Source organism: Lampetra fluviatilis, chromosome 2, assembly GCF_964198595.1.
Source record: "Lampetra fluviatilis chromosome 2, kcLamFluv1.1, whole genome shotgun sequence".
NCBI lineage: Eukaryota > Metazoa > Chordata > Hyperoartia > Petromyzontiformes > Petromyzontidae > Lampetra > Lampetra fluviatilis.
Genome location: NC_136276.1, coordinates 17,119,765 through 17,135,755, shown reverse-complemented (window position 1 = coordinate 17,135,755; position 15,991 = coordinate 17,119,765). Strand labels below are relative to the sequence as shown.

Below are 15,991 nucleotides of genomic sequence, written 5' to 3'. Positions count from 1 at the left end.
AGCATTCCACCGGGGCCACAACAAGATGCGCTATATTGAACTCTGCCAGAGCATTTTCATTCGCAGCCTAAAGCAATCTGTGTAAAAATACCATGGGACTCAAGGGGTAACAACTACTCGTCCGTGACATCAGAAAGCTACTTTATATGTAATAAAGGACTGTAATTTAAAGGGGTGGAGCAGAGGTGTAGTGATTAGCATATTGTGCTAAAAAAACACACAGCAACCAAAGTTATATTCCTGGGCACAGCTTAGATCAGTCACTTATGACATCTGAGATTGATCCTGGACCACTTTTCTTCCAATCCACACTGACTAACCTGGTGAAGTATGGTCAAACAACTGCCATTAACAAAACACCATGAAGAGGCTTTGATACAGCAATGGGTGGATAAAGGGCTGTACATTCATGTGTTATCAATTAAAATTACTGTCGTAGTACTATCCAATTGACAATATCCTGTATATAATCCCTTGGTGTTCACATGGAATAGTATTGCTGAGAAACTGCATGTGAACATCATCATCATTATCCATGCACAGATCGCCCGTAGGTGTTTACTGCACAAATGACAATCAACATGGCTATCTTCAGACAGAAGTTCTAGCAGGTTTTATCACGGAGGACAAAACCAATCTTGACTATGGTTAAAGGTCACCAAACACAGGAGTAGCTTATGGCGCTATAAACTTCAACATGTACTGTGTCGACATTACACTGTAACTTCCTTTAAATATATCACAAAAGCAAACATCATTACTAGATTATTATCTTTTATATATTTTTTTATTTCATTCCCAATTTGTATTTTTTTTAAATCAGCGAATCGCTTGTTTCTAGGTCCAGGATCCATGGGTTTGACCCCAACACCAAAATCTCTTAATAATGTCACGTGGATATTGTCGTGGAAGAAAAAAACTAATTTCGGAAGGTTTAGTACTATATAACAATACACATTGCCAAACAAATGGAGCCAGTGTGTTGCAGCAGTTTCAATCACAATTGCTTCATAACTAACTGCAAATTATATGTTGCTTTGTTAAACATGTTCTGAGTGAAAATTACCTGTTTATGATCCCAAATAGAATGCAAACTGCTACAAAACAATGTTTTGTGGATGAATAATACTATCACAACTACCATTATACACATTCCAGGTTCATGTACACGAGTATTGAATACATTAGCTGTGAGATATATCACTCATGCCCTGAGCTTGCACCTCCAATAACCTTTAATCAAGTTCTAGATAACATGATTAAGTGTTTGTAAAAAAAAATGTTTTTCGTTGGTTTTAAAGTTATCATGAGCATCAGTCTTAGCAGTCACTAACCGTTCACTGACTAGAAGAAACAGGAAGACCCGTATGGTATGTTAGGTGATACAATATAGTGGACGTTCTATTATCGACCAGAAATAATAACAATTCAATTGATGAAGATCGCTTGTGTTGTAATCGAAACATCGTGGGTTTCTTGCTTTTATTATTTTCTATTTATTTTTTATTTTCATTTAATTTTACCATTTTTTTTATTGTGGGTGTTGTTGCTTTTATTAGTTTCAAATTTTTTTTTTAATTATTAAAAAAAAATTCTTATCCATGTGACTTTACCGAAAGAACCAAGAATATAAATCATGACTAGATGAATTACTGCAGCATGAACATTGAGACATTTCTCAGTTTAACACGTCAGCTTTTGCTAGCAATATCATCCGAGAGAGGTTTTTTAGGTTAGAAAGCATAAATATAAATGTGTCGTTAATCCCTTTATCCCTCTATTTAAGAACGAAACTGGAGGATTTCTCCACAAATCCGGCTGTCGTCTTGAGGCTAGTTGTAATTATGCACGAAACGTCGTATTCGAATTGTAAATGTTGTGTGGGTTTACTCTCCAACATTACGGTGTGCTGTACTAGTAAGGAATTGGCATGTTTTGTTTACGTGACAAACCTTACTAATTGGCTGTGTTGGGTGGTGGCGGGTTTAACGACACATTTATATTTACACGATCTAACCCAAAAAAAATATTTTAGAATTTTCTCAGTTTTTTTTATTGCAGTGCTTTATTTATCATGTGTTACAATAAAAATGTAAGAATGAAATAAGTACAAGTTGAAAAGAAATACATACATTTTAGTAAGTTTTAAATAAATGTAACTCTTTGATAACCACTGTACAGGAAATTTCTGCCACAGGTAAACTGCTAGCTACTTATGCGCAGATGTCAATATAAAATTACAAGGGAAATGCTTCTTTCATGCTAATTATATACAATTTATCGCAAGTGAATTATGTTGCAAATAGAAATTCCCTGGTCGTATATTTTGTGAAACTATGTTTTAATGCAGCACTTTCTACATATAAAATATTATAGTAAAACCTCTCAAAGACACTAACTTGGGGGGGGTGGGAGCCATTCTGGTTATGGGGGATGTCTGACAACCTTCATTTTCCAAAATAATTAAATAACACTCCGTCACGATATCAGAAATCCAATCATTTGGAATGCAATAATCCAATACAGTGATTTACAGATTATTTGCCGTTCGTGACTTCTCCCATAATCCTTGGCACACCGCAGCGAATTGGAAACGCTTCTACGGACCACAAAGAGTGACCACGAGAAGTGCCCAGGGCGAACGCAGAGATGCAGGAGCAGGGAAACCCAGAACTACAACTTTTATTGTTTTCTTTTATTCAGAAATGTTTATACTTTGGTTTTTGATCAGAGCTAGTCTATACGGATATAATTTTAGATATTAACTCTTGGTACATTTAAAAAAAATTTAAAACGTATTAACATGCACATAAATACGTACTATTTAATGATGAGAAATAAATCGAGCATATTCGGTAGCGTTTATTCCGGGTAACTTACTCTGACCATGAAGCAGAGGTGGAAGGCTGAAGAAATTTTTTTCTACCTACGTGACTTTACCGAAAAAACCAAAGATTATGGATCCCTGCAGTCACGAAAACTTCAAATCTAGATTGAACCGCCTCTACGGGGAGGGTTTCCACACATCTGTTAGAGCTTTTCAGCAATTGTTTCTTGCTGTGGTTGTCCCAGCTGATGGCAGACGCTTGTGTTGTGTCCGAAACGTCGTGATTTTATTTAATGTATTTTCTACCTACGTGACTTTACCGAAAGAACCAAAGAGTATTGATCCCTGCAGTCACGAAAACTTCAAATCTAGATTGATTAGGCTGAAGAGATTTTCTGATGGGCACATTTTTTGTTAATTTGTCAAATAAATGTATAATACTGTAAACTAGCAACTCTTTACCCATGGCACATGGGGAGTAGAGTCAAGGGTGTAATGGATGGAAAGAACCAAATCGAACGGGAATGTGTAGAAGATGAAGAACGGGGAAATGAGGGGAAGAGGATGGAAACGGAACCAAAGGGTCAAGAAAGATGTTAGTAGGAAGGAAGAGGCGACATCAGGGCCGCAACACTTCACAGAGCAGCATCTGTTTTTACAGGGGCAGCGGGGAGAGTGGGGGGTGACCACACATAATTCACAAGAATTACGGGAAGCTTGAGCTTATTTAGATACAAACATGTAAAAAAATGACAGAGCACCTAGCAGAATATGTGGGGCCCAAGCGAATGGTTGCAGCTAATTACATATAACAGAGAAGTATATCATGTGCATATCGCTCTATAATTGCTAATGCACATAAGCACACTACATCTCTTACCATCTGCAGCCTAATTAGCTGCAGATGTTAGCCTTCTGGCTAACCACAAATTGTGGCTTTACTCAAATCCGGCTTTGAGATGTTTTGCTGTAAATGAAAATACTGCATGTTGTTAAAAGTTGTGTTCAAATTCAGGTACAACAATGAGTAAAAACCACATTTCCTAAATATTTATTTTAAACTGTGACGATGACCAATGCTGTATACAATATCGTATTCTACACGTTGTTTTTAGAAAATATCATATGCATTTACATGTTAAACAATGTGTCTGATATGTGCAACTGTGGATACATACAATATATATAACAAATACAGTTCAAAACAAGAATTAAGAAAAAAGGTCAATAAACTAATCTTTCAAGAGTATGGAATGTCCAAATATAGCTAACCATTAAAAGTGACATTTTCTAAAGCTGGTAACTGCAATGCTGGAATTTTTGTGACAAGGGAAGTGCGCTCCCAAGGACATGAGCTGCCCTTCCCAAGACACGCAACACAGAGATGGGTCCTTGTAATAGCCATGCGGTATGTATTCCTAAGACAATCAACGATTCCATCAACGATACAAATCACAGAGCAACTCTACCGCCCCTGTCTTCCACACACTCCTTTGCACCTTGCAGTCAATTCAGATTTGCTTGCTCTGGTTTTATCAACGCAGCCAGTGGGACTTTTATGTGTTGGGAAATCGATTGCATTGCCACACACTGCACTGATGTGCCTGGCTCTGCGACGATTATTGAACGTGCTTAACTCAAAGATCACACTAAGATGTGATAGTGTCACAAACCATTCTGATTTTCCATTGCAATAACGGTTGCTGCAGGAAATGGAAGGTCAACATTCTTTCATAACATTCACGTCAAAACTTTCATTCAAACTTCAATTGCAGAAGATACATTATGTGTATGTATTCTGTTTTCAGGAAATTATGATGCAATTCTAACGCTATTGTTATCAGATTTTCAGATATGTGCTTGCAACACAATTGCTTGTGGTGCATGGACAGCCTACAATATGAAAGGTAATAAATCCTGAATGCAGTAATGACCAAATATTGTTCCTATAAGCAGTCGTATCCATTTGTACTAAACGTTTTTATTAACTTGGTAAAAAAAAATGCTAAGGATTTTCAACACATCGTTTCAATACAACAAAAATTTAAACATTAGTTACAGTACAGTATGGTATTGGGATGGTGTACATTTTTTTTAAACGATAACATTGTTTTGTGAAAATGTCATTCTTTAAAAATATTAAAAGCAAACAGTTGTCTAGCCAAGATAAAATAGGTTAACTGTATAAATGTTAATTTGCACTGCTTCTAATGTTTTTTACAGCATAACTAACTTTTCGATATAGGCTGCAACAATTACTCTAACTGCATTTAATGATTTGATCTCATAACGTAATCAGTCTTAATAACTGTTTGCCGGAAAATATCCTACAAAGAATGGTCCTTAATCTAAAATCTGCCCAAAATAACAGCCAAACCACCTTTGCAGATAAGCCACAATTGCCATTTCCCGCTTGTAGAATTGGCCGAGTAGATTGTAACACTGAAACTAACAGACAACTCTCTGCTAAAACGTTGCAATAATTGCCACTAACTCCTGCAATTACAAAAATGATGATGGATTTCTGTAAACAAGTACTTGGTTCTGTAGTTTATGAAACACACAAATAGTCTTACAAAAATTCGACAAACTCTACAGTGTTTAAAATGTGTTTTGACTTTTTGCCATTCAAGAGTCTACATTGCAAGGTGTTACCAAACCAGAACAGCTGATGCTCTACTGCTTTGCCTGTTTTACAGGTTTTATTTGGTTTGCTTCACCAAAGTACAATTTACATTTTCACGATTATACAGTACAGAACTGTATATCCTATCATTTGGCATAATTGAGTGGAGCAGTGGTAAGTGATTCAAGCACAATACTAAGTACCCGGCTGGGCGAATTACATTCTGGGCCAAGCCTAACATCAATGGCGAGTGATGGTAAAATCAATGCTGGGCCCATCCCCTTCATGCCAACCTGCTCTGACCATTATGGTGAAGGGTAATCAAGCAATCTCCATTACCAACATGGTCTAGGGAGGCTTTCATCCAGCAGTGCATTGGCAAAGGCTTGCAAATTGCTGCAAATTATATTTAATTTGATTTGATTACATAATCATTTATTTTATGTCACCTTAGTACATTCCAAATGGGACTCCTCATCTGGAATTGTGAGTCTTTTGCTTTAAAATAATCCGATCCCTAATGGGATCAAAATCACATAATCGTGGGAGTGGCTGGGCTACATGGAGCTTGATGTGGCCTTCAGGCAAGAAAGGAGGGCCCACGGGGACAGGCTGACCGAATGAAAGTGGCAATAAAATGTGACCAATGCAAAATATGTTTAAATGTTTATTTTTGTCAAAACTGGCCACCGGCTGGAACAATCAGGCATCCCACTAACCCGAGCAAGACTCTGCAGTCCCACCTGGGACCGCCAAAGTTGTATCTTTCCCACAGACCAAACGCAGACATTTTTTTTGCCTCTGTATATCAAAGGTCTGCAGTATACTACAGGCTGTTCCAGATATATTGTAACCTTCCAATTAATTGGCCCCTAACATGTTTTTCCTTTGCATAATAATTTCAGTTCGAAATAAACCTTTCTTTAAAAAAATCTTTATTTTTAGAGAATAAAATGGGTGTCACAAGACATGAAGTTCAACATATATCCACCAGATTTTAGTTCAAATAAACTCCTGCCAGCTGAATACAGATGCCAATTCCTGGCCCGTACAGGTCAAACCCAGACAGGTGGCAACCCAAATGTGATGCATTTGCAATGTCATGTAATCATTACAGACTAATCCATCTCGAAACAAGTATTACAATATAATACTGCTCCCCCATCAGTACTTTCACATTTGTCATCATTGCACACTAATTCTCAAGTAGGGACTTGTGTGCATCGTGATGAATGAATATTTACTGGTAAAATCTTTACATTTTGACAGTATAATCGTGTGTCACATAAGCAAACGGCAGTTTATAAAATGTAGTACAATGCTAGTCCCCTTATCAACGGTCAAGTGGAGGGCACTGCACTATTGGCAAATAAGCAACACCACAGATGAGTGAAATTCTCTTCGGGTTAACAACAAAAACTTCCAAGAAAATTATATTGTGGATAAATACGGACAACATTAAGAGTTTGGTACGACTCCTCTTATCCGTGGAAAAATAATGGATAATGGAAGGCCTTCTGTCAAGTGACCCACTGGATCTTCTAAAATGAGACCCACCCATGACCTTGGAGTCAGGATTTGCTGGCACCACTTCACCAGCCTAGACTACGCTGACGTTGCAGGCTTGTTTGTTGCGAAGCCTGAAACATGGCAGAAAACAAATGTTTAAATTTGGGCTCCGGACCTACAGAAGCACCCTGCATAATTAACAGCAATGCTTTGGAAGCAGTGGAGGAATTTCTCTACCTGGGATCTATACAAACCACTGATGGACGATGTAGACCTGATGTCATGCCAGATCGGCCTGGTTTTAGGAATAAATTAATGGTCTGGACAGCATTTGGTTGCAGAAACGTTTAAGTCTAGGCACCAAATTGAGTCTACCAGTGCTGTGTATTGTCAGTTTTGTTGTATGGTGCGGAGAGGCCTGGACATTGCTTCAAGCTGATTTTGATTGGGTGAAGTCCTTCAACATGCCAAAAAGACACCTTCTTGGTATCCGATGGTTTGACTTCTACAGAAATGTCACCATTGCATCTGCGAGTGGCCACCTAGCGATTGAGAGCTGAGTTACAGTGTCGCCCCCGTCTTGATGAGCAAACTCCAACAAATTGCGCACTTCAGTTGGCGGTTGACGTTCGAAGTGGTCTGCGACCCTCAAAGGAATGGCACCGCCCCTGTGGTCACCCCCGTGATATGTGGATCAAGCAAATTACGAGACACAGATATGGCAGCAAATTCAGTTTATGCGAATACTGTCACAAGAGGTCACACGTTTGGCGCAATGGTCCTTCGCTGACTATGCAAAATGAATGAAGGCTTTCCTGTTCTTTCTGGTCAGATATCAACATTGTATATTTCCACCATGTTCATCCATCATCATTCCATGCATCCCCATCAAGATTGTATCTACCAAAGTAATCATTATTCAATACGAAAATCCACTAATATTTTCTTTCTCACCATTACCATTTTCAAGACCATCAGAAAAGCAGTATCAGCAGGAAAGCAAGCAGATATGCCAGAGTGAGCAAGGAGCATGCATGTGGGGGAGTTATTGTGTATGCATCACAGCAAGCGAGTGCTTGCGAGGGAGTGAGTGGCATGAACATAAGAGATGGAGCAGACAAACATAGTCCATAAGTCAGTGGAGAAACCGGTACCACTCTTAAAAGTAACAAAACTTTAAGTCATGTAATGTATTTATTTACGAGAGCTGTGGTGGCGAGATGTTGACTACCTCGCCTGGTATTCAGGAGGTCGTGGGTTCTATCCTGACCCTGTTACATCTATATTTGGCGTTTGCATGTTCTCCCTGTGGTCGCGTGAATTTTTTCGGATCCTCCACATTTAGAAACATACGATTAGAGTATTTGGCTGCAATAAATATCCACATAAGCCACTTCGTTGAGCAATCATGTGGCCAGGTTGATAATGAAAAACGGCTAGATATCTCAGTGGGCCTTACCTGGTAAAATATAAATTGTTTAGTTCAATGAGAACAAACTGTTTGATAACGCCACTATGTTAAATGATTATCATATAATTCACCGATGTTAACCAGAATAACAAACATTGGAACGCCTACTGTTATACCACATAAGACGGCACCGACAAATGAAATATCTGGTCTCCTTGGCTCATGGCCTAATGGAGGAGAGCAAGCAAGCTGGCCACCAGCAGAGAGAAGGGAACGTGCGGAAGAGCGAGGATAAAAGCACGTGCGGGAAGGCAAGCTAGTGAGAGAGAGGGTGCAAGAAAGTTAGTGAGAGAGCATGTACGGGTCTTCTTTCAATTTACTCTTGTAAGGCCACTGATATACATTCAGTTGTAAGTGATTTTTCCATTTGATAGCTTTGTCTGAGTTAGTGAAATGCAGATACACCCACTCACTCGCCTACACACACACCCACCACCATATCACATGCATATATATTTTTACAGTGAGAAATTATATGGTCCAAGGTCTCGAATTTGTAGCCGCAGTTGCACACAGGAGATTTCTTTGGATTTCCACTTGTGCATTAGGTATTAACATCTTCTGTGGTTTGTGCAGATCCGGTTAAGTGCAGCCCATTAGAAGATAGAGCTGGGCATATTCTTAGGTTTTTTCGGTAAAGTCACGTAGGTAAAAAATTAAAATTAATTAAAGTACTTGATACAGCAAGCGTGCTGTGACGGTTTCACCTGAAGACGGAAGCTTGTGTTGCCTCCGAAACGTCGTGATTTTTATTTATATTTTTATTTTTATTTAATTTTACTTTCATTAATTGTAATTTTTTACCTACGTGACTTTACCGAAAAAACCTAAGAATATGAAGATAGAGCTGGGCAGCCTGGTGTTGTGTTGGGCATGCTGCTTGAAGACCGAGAGCCATACAAATTATTGACGATCTAAAAGCACATTTTTGAAGATCCAAAGAATAGCAGGAAAAACATCCCAAGACATACTGCTTGGCCCCTTGTTATTTGTGTGAAATGCACAGAAAAGTACCCACAGTTCTGGCGTATGGCAGGCATGTAGCTGTGTGGGCCGATGCCAAGGTCACATCACACACACTGCATAAACATTTTACAAATTCCATCTATGAAACACCAGCATTTGAACACGATCAAACACACCATCAAACAAACATACATTGCTCAATGCACCCTAATGATATCAATGGTTAATGATATTAATGGTCTACTTTAAAATTACGGATTGGTGAATGTGCACCATCCATAACAATTGTTGAAGGCGACCTGAACAAACTGAATAAATAAAACAAACTGGGTTTTGGCGGGAGGCATCTAGGAGGTTATCAGGTTAATATAACCTCCCCCGAATAAATATGTAACCATAAACATCAGCATCTTACACTGGAAATAAAAGGTTAATATTTGAATATGAATTGTAAAATATTAAAGAGCTTTTGGATTGTCACACAAAAGCAGAACACATGTGACTAAATGGGTCTTGACGAGTGATCGGGCAACACTGTGCAAGGAGACCACCATGGTATTAAGGATTAGGCTTTGGGCTACACACACACTGCATGATTTTGCATGCAGCTTCATCTCATTGGTATGCCAGAGCCATGTGCAGGTCACAGTGCGCTGGCCACTGTTTGTTAACCTTGTTCGCGTAGAATGACGGATGTGAAACCACATTAGTAGAGGATGCACCTGCTCCGAATGGGCTCCATATGTGCAACTATGGAAATATGACGAATCCATCAACCATTACTGCAAATGCTCTTACATTTACCTGTTTGAACTATCAAAAGGTTGCTCCTCCTATAACCTCCGTTTGACATTGCCCAGTGTTAATCATAAGCTCTTACCAAAAAGACAGGGTGCAGCCAACAAGCAGGCAATCAATCTGCACAATCAATTTCAGAATGCCAAGAGCTTTTGCACATGCATCCAGTATAGACAACCAAAATGTATCATACACAGAAGCCTGTTTGTTTCATCCACTCTGTCGAGTGCTATTTGTTAAGGTGCCTCCATTTAGGCAATATGAGCATGTTTACCGTATTATCAGAATAGCATTTTATTGTTATTTATAGTGCTGTTCTGTTGTGATTCATTACAATGCAGGACATGTATAAATGTGTCATTAAATGTGGTCTTGCATTTTATATAGTACTGTAGTTAGACATTGCAATTCATTAAAATATTTAAATAGTTTTACACAACAACCGCTAAAGCCAGGTGGCTTTAGCGGCCCTGAAATCCTGGACAGCGGATAATAAGGTGTAAGCATCATCTCCACAAGAACTTCATAAAAAATAAATTTGATACATTAAGAGTCGCGCGTAATTTAGTTCATCCCAAACTTGTGCACCATTTTAAGACAGATGGAGCATTACACTGAAGGTGGCACCTCCATTAATGCCCAGACTGCCCTGGGACCCATTAGTGATGACGTCTGGCCCAGCTGGCCCTCGAAAGACTTCTCTGAGATACATTGGTGGAGGCCCCCAGCCCTTTCGAGAACGCCCTGAGACTTGTTGGTGTCGTTCTGGCTGCCCCGGCTTTCCCTGGGCTTGTCACCAAGACTGTGCCCCGTTTGCTTTGTCCAGGGCCGTGATGCAGTGTTGCCATCTCTCCTCTCTGCCATGCCCCGAGCCTGCCTCCATCCCGCTTTATTTCCTCACATGCGTGTACGTTGAACTTCTTTCGCACCGCACGTAGCCAACCGTGCTATTATTAACCGTGCTAATACAATAATGTAGCATCTCACTTTTGTAAAGCAACTACGGTTTCGTTGACGCTTTTATAAATTCAAACTATTGTTGAATAAAATGAGGTTCAATGGAGGAATACCTTTAGATTTGTGGTTCCTAGGTATTTGCTATGAAGTTATTGTCCAATGTGACATGTGGCTGTGCAAGGAGTGTTTACATGATGGATGAGCACGTCAGAGCTGTTCCCCAGCTTTGCCACGAGCTAAACTGGGAAATGCAGTACAATTATTTAATTGTTGACAAAACACCAATGCTGCACATGAAAATAAAATCACGGAGCACAAATACATACGTACGTGTTTATTTACTAATATATTTTTCCCCCCTCCACATTATTTATTACAACATACTTAATGTGCTAATGCAAGTACGGTATACGTGTGTAGGTGTGTACAGACGTTTACATCGTTTTAGGTTTTTTTTAGGTGTGTTTGTGGGTAAATATATTTCGGTCGCGTAAAGTTTAGTTTCATTGCATGCAGTCAGAGCGCTCGCCAGTGTGCGTGAACTATTTCGCACATCTATTTCGCAAGCCCCGGTGTGAATACAATAATGCATTTACAAACATGTGCGTGTGCCATTTGTACATTTAACTGTGCAGTTGCGTGCACAGGTGTAAAACAGAATGGCCAGCGTGCTGATATAAACCATTGCACACAAACCCTTGCAACTGCACGTCAGTGTGGCGAGTTTTATTGAGGCTTTTTTTGTCCAAACAGCGGGGCTCTTCCGAATTATCTCCAGTGTATTCTCAGTCAATTCTGTTCATCATCCATCAACATGATGGACTTAGCCGCTCACTTAGCCACTGATTGCGAATCATTCCCACTCGTTTTACGAGCGCTTCCTTCAAACTATACATAATTAATGCAATTGCATAAAAGCGCTACACATGGCTGATGTGCACTTTTCAGTGACGTCCAAACAAAGTGTGGTAATTTGAAAAATAAACACCAAATATATAAAAAGTATGTTTTTAAAAAACAAACCAGTATGTAAACATGCAAACGTTGGTCCGTCTTTTTTTTGTTACTGGGTAGAAGGCAAACTGATTGGATGCATGTCCTTTCAAAGTTGTCATCAAGATACATGTATTCAGATCAACGAAAGTACTGTACATGCTCGCATTGGAAGCAACCAAAACGCTCACAGATTTTACCGATGTGAAATTTTCCAAAAAAAACCAGACCACGGCGTATTTTTTAGAAAATTAGATCTCGCAAACTACGATAATGTGAATCGATGCATCTTCAGGCAAATACATTCACAGTGGGAACATATCCCAGGGTACAACAACTCCATGAAGCATAAACATTTGTGGACTATTGTGTCACGTTACTGTTTAAATGCACGTCGTAATTGTTACGCAATATATTTGCCAATCGTAAAGCCAATGCAAACCACACAATATAGTTCTTCACACAGCAACTACTTTTCATGATCTCATCCCTGTAAGACTCGGTGGAATGTGGCTGCAAGACAACATGCCGTAAAGTGTAAACGTCAATGAGAGGAAACTAGTGCTATACTGCAGCCAAAAGAGTTAAGGGGTTATATTTTATGCGCACCGATCAAACACGTCCCCTCAAGTCAAAGGAAAAGAACAAAAGTTCTGGGGAGCAGATGACCGGATGTGCTACACACCCACATGCGTCAGTCTTTCCTATCCTAAAGCATAGTTCGGTTGACAAAGCTCACAGAGGGCATACAGTGCTTGTATTTTTGTTTGTGTAAATCAATGAGTTATATAATCATCAAGACACGAGTGTCGCACCTCCGGCTCCAGGGGAGGGAGGGAGGGAAGGCGAACACAAATAACTCAAATGTTTGATTAACATGCAATTGTGTTCGTCGTGACATTTGTGAATATTGGATGGCATTCTCACGCAAACACAATACAGCTCGTGTTCCGAAACTTTACATGTTAGACCAGTTATAACCAACCCGTGTGGTACGCGTATGGGGCCGTCCATAAATGACGTCAAGCGATTTTGGACGATTTTTGACCCCCCCCCCCCCTTCGTCACACGGCGTCACAAAAAGTCAGACCCCCCCCCCTCAAATATGACGTCACAAAGGTCTGCCCCCCCCCAAATGTTTTTAACATGCTTCAAATCGCTATAAACTATTGTCATTGTAGTGCGTATTTAATGTGGCACTGCACTCTGATGTTGTAGGAGAAAACATTTATTAAAAAGTATATTTAATGAAGTAGAACGTGTTGTCTATATTTGTTTAAAGTTGCGCATTATGATGTGACGTCACAATTCTCAACCCCCCCTCCCCCCATCGTCACACATCGTCACAAATGTCTGAACCCCCCCCCTAGGTGCGTGACATCATATATGGACGGCCCCAATCTCTGGTCGGGGGGGGGGTCTCTCTCTGGGGTACGCGAGACAATTCACAGAAACGGAGGTTGGTCAATTGGGATGTGATGATGCGGTGTTACTAAGCAGTGGTGCATCGTGTGCGCACTCGCAATTCTAAGTCAATATACTTATCCACTGTTTGGAATTCGGCAAAAACCTCGTGCAATGTGGATGCCTCGGGCTTTCACGTATTCTGCTCGTGCCCTCTGCCTCTCGTTTATCACATTTATTTTAGCATTTATATTACAAATACACAAAAAAATCCTTCAAGCCCGTGAGAAAATCTCTCCAGCCTTCAACATCTAGTGAACCTCACCCTCTGGTTCATGTGATGCCAAATGACTCTGGGAAGAAAAACTATTAAATTGTAAATTAATTCAAAATGTTATGAGCACGTAGTGAGTGATATTTGTGTATTTTTTATGATTATAATTATTTGCAATCCCGTATGTATGTTGAACTTATTTCACACCACGGTTAGGTCTGGTAATCGGTACACAACAAGGACATCGTTGGGAACCAATGCATTGGATTTAGCAGGCACAAACTAAATTAGGCAACCGAGTCGTTAATATGCTCTTCTTAGGTAGCGACGTTACACTTGCAGTGCTGCCCTTCATTATTTAGCACAGTACAGTATTGAAATAAGCAGTGGAATTAACATGGTGGTGAGACCCCAAGTAATATATAGTGGTCTGGTTATAAATGGCCTTCAGTGGAAGGAACTGCTACTGCATGGTAAACAAGCTCTGTGCAATGTTAAATACAGTACGGTACTTTTGTCTCCGTTGGGTTTACTACCTGACAATTGCCAGAGTAAAATGTGATCAGCCTGTGCTTCAGGCTGTGTTTACCAGCGCCCCAATTATAACAACGTCAAGCTTCCGGCTCCCTCAACGAGCAGCACTTGTGTGTGAAATCTGATCATCAAGGGCTTCACTGTGGTGGATTTATTAGCATCCTGGCCTGCCTTAACCATGACCGTAGCCTGACTGAATGCTCTTTAGGTCTGCCCCGTAGCTCCCCAAGTCTCGCAGTGCAGCTCCGTCAAAATCCACAATTCTTTTTTTTCTCAAATTCGTCCCTGTGAAGCCCAGACGTTCAAGGAATAAAAAGACAGCATAAACCGAAGCCGCCACAAACGGCGTGTTGTGACCCATAAAAGAATGTAACGAGCCTAAAGAACACCGTATAAAGGGGCACTTATAACGCGGCGCGTACTTAAGAGCTCGCGAACAAGTGCAACCTTGTTGCAGAAAACTGCTCTTCTTAGGTAGCGACGTTACACTTGCAGTGCTGCCCTTCATTATTTAGCACAGTACAGTATTGGAATAAGCAGTGGAATTAACATGGTGGTGAGATCCCAAGTAATATATTCAGGCTGTAATTATACATTGATTCATTGATGCATGCCAACGCTAATGATAAACGATGGAGGCATGCAATCACGTGGTTGGGTTGTTTTAAAAAAAACACTTAATATGTTGTATGGAATGGGATTGTATAACCCTCCTCCAGCCAATCAGAGGGCCATTACACATGCAATGTTAATAAAACTATATCCAACATTCCTGTTATCCGCTGACCTATGACCCGTGACTATTATCCAACACAGCTGCAGGATCCGCACAAACTCCTATTATTCGCGACCCTATTTCTTCCTATTATACGCGGTTGTCCACATTTTTACCCATAATGAATTGTGAAGCAGCTTCCTAATACTTGCGCATATAAAAGTTATCACGTATAGTTGAATCAAATCGCTACCAAAAATCGTGACAATTCAATCGTTCCATCCCAACCGTGTACAGCCGCAATAACAGCTTTTTTTCCCCAAACAGAACCATCTTGGCAACTACTGCACTGTAGTACTGAATATGAATTCGGTTATATGCACACCACGGTACGTTGTATAAATCACCAACATCATGTCGAGCCCAAAGCTAAGAGGCCACCAAATCTCTCATCTAAAACATAACGGGCGCAGTCGTTTCAACATATCCACATTCAACATTCTAGACAAAAAAAACGCTCTTGACAGTATACATTTCCTTACAATGATTGCCATTCTGAAGGTCTGTTGTTTTCTCATACCACTGGGCATTTTCCAGCCCGAGACAAACAACTGTTATAATCAACATCTCATGAACAAAGGGGGGGCATGAATACAGTACAACAAAAACAGGAAGTGTACGCCGGTGTTGGCTCACAATGAGCAGCTGCCTAACACTCTCAGGGAGCAACTAAGATGGCTATGCATGGACCCGAGCACCCAGACAATAGAGACCACCACCATCAAACTGTTGCGTACGGTGCGAGCGGGTTCAACAACGTTGGGCTCATTACCACCAAGCACTGTACACTTCCACACTAAACAAGCCTGGGACTCGCATTATAACCACATGTGCACACATCACCATGTGTTTCACAG

General features: G+C 40.2%; 1 protein-coding gene across 4 annotated transcripts in view; it reads right to left on the bottom strand.

Moving 5' to 3' along the window:
• Positions 1-15,991, bottom strand: part of LOC144943680 (rho GTPase-activating protein 15-like) — an 81,314-nt gene that overhangs the window by 49,008 nt on the left and 16,315 nt on the right. The gene's annotated exons all lie outside the window — the stretch shown is intronic.